The following is a 4112-nucleotide window of genomic DNA, read 5'->3' as shown; positions in this document are numbered from 1 at the left end:
CACAAGCAAGCTACGGAGAACCCTACTGAATCATACCCCCAGGGGTGCCCGAGAGGGGGGGAGGATGATCACCCCAACAGGATGGACAAACAGGCAACGACCCCTGCTAACGGAAAAGCGACAATGAGTGCAGTCTGTCCATGTGGCAAAGTCTGCAAGAACCAGCGTGGTCTGAAGATCCACCAGACCAAAATGAAATGTTTGACAGGGAAGCAGGTGGTGCAACGCACAGGTCGAGTACCTGGTGAGACACAGGAGGAGCCCGGCCGGGAGTCAACCCACAGTGCCCAGACCCTCCACGCTCCACAAGCCCCGCCCTGTGTCAGGCATTCCGAACATCGCCGGGTCATGTGGCCTGCTGCCAATAAGGAAAGAGAGTGGCTCCAGTTTGACGAAGATCTGGACCAAGTCCTTAAAGCTACTGCCAGGGGAGATGCAGACCAGAAATTGCGGACGATGTCTGCAATGATCATCAGCATTGGTGCTGAAAGGTTTGGCATAAAGGAACATCAGCCAACCAGAGGCCTAGGGGAGCCAAACAGACGGGAGGTGAAGATCAGCCAGCTTCAGCAGGAGCTTAGACTGCTTGGGCGGCAATTTAAGCAGGCAAGGGAAGAGGAGAAGGCCGGGCTGGCAGAGCTCCGAAACATCCTGAGGAAAAAACTCACCACCCTCCGTCGAGCTGAGTGGCATAGGAGGAGGGGTAGGGAGAGAGCCAGGAAATGGGCAGCCTTCATCTCGAACCCCTTTGGCTTCACCAAGAAGATCCTCGGGCAAAGAAGAAGTGGCCAACTTGCCTGCACAGAAGAGGAGGTCAACAAGTACCTCAGTGCCACCTACAGTGACAGTGCAAGAGAGGAAGATCTTGGGCCATGCAGGACCTTGTTAACTCCGCCAGAACCCACCTCGGCATTTAACACCAAGGAGCCAACTTTGAAAGAAGTTGAGGAGGTTGTCAAAGCAGCTAGATCCAGCTCAGCACCAGGCCCCAGCGGAGTGCCATATGTTGTCTACAAGAGATGCCCCAGACTCTTGAAGCGACTATGGACGATCCTCAAAGTCATCTTGAGAAGGGGGAAGGGTGGGTGGATTCCAAAGGAGGAGAACTCAAGTACCATCGAGCAGTTCAGGATCATCTCACTCCTCAGCGTCGAGGGCAAGATATTCTTTAGTATCGTTGCCCGGCGCATGACGGAGTTCCTCCTGAGGAACAGTTATATCGATACCTCTGTGCAGAAGGGGGGAGTCCCAAAGGTTCCAGGTTGCATCGAGCACACAGGAGTCGTCACCCAGCTGATCCGGGAGGCACGGGAAGGCAAAGAAGACCTGGCAGTCCTTTGGCTCGACCTTGCCAATGCCTACGGGTCTATCCCACACAAGCTGGTGGAAACCTCGCTTGACCGACACCACGTTCCAGGCAAGATCAAAGGACCTCATACTGGACTATTACAGCTGCTTCAGTTTGAGAGTCACTTCCAGAACAGAAACATCCGCATTCCATCGGCTTAAGAAGGGCATTATCACTGGATGCACCATTTCAGTGATATTGTTTGCCTTGGCCATGAATATGTTGGTGAAGTCAGCAGAAGTGGAGTGCAGAGGCCCACTCACCAACTCAGGTATGCGGCAGCCCCCCATCAGAGCATTTATGGATGATCTGACAGTGACTACAACATCAGTCCCGGGCTGTAGATGGATCCTTCAAGGCCTTGAGCGTCTCATTAGCTGGGCCCGGATGAACTTCAAGCCAGCCAAGTCCAGGTCCCTGGTGGTGAAGAAGGGGAAGGTCACCGACCAGTTCCGCTTCTCACTAGGAGGCACCCAGATTCCATCTGTGGGAGAGAAGCCAGTTAAGAGCCTGGGCAAGATCTATGACTGCACCTTGAAGGACACCGCAGCACTCCAAGCAACAGCAGAGGAGTTGGGAACCTGGCTGACAGCAATGGATAAGTCAGGATTACCAGGCAAGTTTAAAGCCTGGATCTACCAACATGGCATCCTGCCACGACTTCTCTGGCCACTGCTGGTCTATGATGTGCCACTGACCACCGTGGAGTGCTTCGAGAGGAAGGTCAGCTGTTTCCTGCGAAAGTGGTTGGGCTTACCACGAAGCCTCAGCAGCATCGCCTTGTACGGGAGGAACAACAAGCTGAAACTGCCCTTCAGTAGTCTGACAGAGGAGTTTATGGTCACCCGAGCAAGAGAGGTGCTGCTGTATAGGGACTCCAGTGACGTCAAAGTCTCCTCAGCTGGCATAGAAGTAAGAACCGGCAGGAAGTGGAAGGCTCACGAGGCAGTCAACCAGGCTGAGTCCCGCTTGTGACACAGTGAGCTGGTGGGAACAGTGGCGTCCGGGCGGTCAGGTCTCAGGAGCAACCCAAGACCTCACTTCAACAAGGCCCAGGGAAAGGAAAGGCGTCAGCTGATCCAGGAGGAGGTCCGAGCAGGGGTGGAAGAAGCCCGCTGCACTAGGACAGTAGGGATGCGGCAGCAGGGGGCGTGGACCCGATGGGAGGAGGCAGTTGACCGGAAGATATCGTGGACAGAGCTATGGCGATCTGAGCCACACCGGATCAAGTTCCTCATCCAGTCGGTGTACGATGTCCTCCCAAGCCTGTCCAACCTCTTCCGCTGGGGCCTGGCTGAGAATCCACTGTGCCCTCTCTGCCAGAGTGCTGGATTGCTGGAGCACATCCTGAGCTGCTGCCCAAGGGTGCTGGGGGACGGGCGCTACCGCTGGCACCATGACCAAGTGTTGCGGGTCATAGCAGAGGTCATCAGTGCAGGGATCTCCACCAGTAAACACCAACAACCAACAAGGCAGTCCATCACCTTTGTTAGGGCTGGGGAGAAGCCACAGCAGTGCCGGAGTCAAGCAGGGGGGCTGCTGGCAACAGCTTGAGACTGGCAGCTGAAAGTCGACCTAGGGAGACAGCTCAAATTCCCGGAGAACATCGCAGTGACCACACTCAGGCCAGACATGGTCCTGGTGTCAGAAACAACTAGGCAAGTGGTCCTGCTGGAGTTGACTGTTCCCTGGGAAGACCAGATGGAGGAGGCCTTTGAGAGGAAGAGGGCCAAGTATGAGGAGCTGGCAGGCGAATGCCGAAGCAGAGGATGGAGGACCCGATGCAACCCCATCGAGATCGGGTGCAGAGGATTCGTAGGCCAGTCTCTCATCAGAGCACTCAGGATTTTGGGAGTGAAGGGACAGCACAACAGAAGAGCCATCAAAAACATCACTGACGCGGCAGAAAAGGCGTCCAGATGGCTGTGGATCAAGCGGGGAGATCCGTGGACAACCAAAGCTACTTAGACACAAGCCGGGACTGATCACCCCGGCTGGGTCGCCTGGGCGAGGGTGTCTGTTGTGAGACCCGAAACACCCAGTGAACCCAGGATACAACACTGATGATGTGTCTAAGCTGCACCGAAAGTGTATTTAGAACTAGTCCACAATGATATAATAATATCAGACTAACAACAACAATAGTAATAATAAGACTAATAATAACAATTTACAATAATTAAATGCAAATTTTGTACTAAAATTCTCTTTCAATGATTTAAGCAACATTAATAAAAAGGCTAAATTTGACAAGACTAAATTAAAAGATTAAAAATTAAAAAAAAAAAAATAAAATTAAAGATTAAAAGATGTCTTACCGGCAAAGGAAGTGATCCACCGCCTGACTCGGGCCAGCAGGTGCTCTATCGCGGGGGGTCCGGACGCCATCTTTCAGCAGGTAGGTACAGCTGGAGTTATCTCTCACTGTTTTCTTGAGGGTTTTGTTAGGCTCGCAGGTCAACTTGTATCAAGTCTCAGTGCAAAGGGGAGATTTCGGAGATGTGTGCAGCTTTTATATGACCTTGGTAGAACGCCACCATTCTGTTTCCATGACTTTTACTGACGCACATGCGTGCGTGTGTGTGAGTGGATGAGAGATATACTGTCATTTAATCTCAATGCTTTTTACGCACAGAAGCATAACAAGCGGCATTAACAGTAACTATTAACACACATTCTCTCTGTCTCCCTCTCTCTCTCTCTCTCTCTCTCTCTCTCTCTCTCTCACACACACACACACACACACACACACACACACTTCATC

The 4112-nt window shown here is 52.6% G+C and overlaps 1 pseudogene; it reads left to right on the top strand.

Moving 5' to 3' along the window:
- The first annotated feature begins 456 nt into the window (after positions 1 to 456).
- On the top strand, positions 457 to 3444 carry LOC117269933 (uncharacterized; annotated as a pseudogene).
- The last annotated feature ends 668 nt before the right edge of the window (positions 3445 to 4112 follow it).

The sequence above is a fragment of the Epinephelus lanceolatus genome, chromosome 19, assembly GCF_041903045.1.
Source record: "Epinephelus lanceolatus isolate andai-2023 chromosome 19, ASM4190304v1, whole genome shotgun sequence".
Taxonomy (NCBI): Eukaryota; Metazoa; Chordata; class Actinopteri; order Perciformes; family Serranidae; genus Epinephelus; species Epinephelus lanceolatus.
The sequence above is the reverse complement of the archived record's forward strand: the minus strand, read 5'-3'. Positions and strand labels throughout refer to the sequence as shown.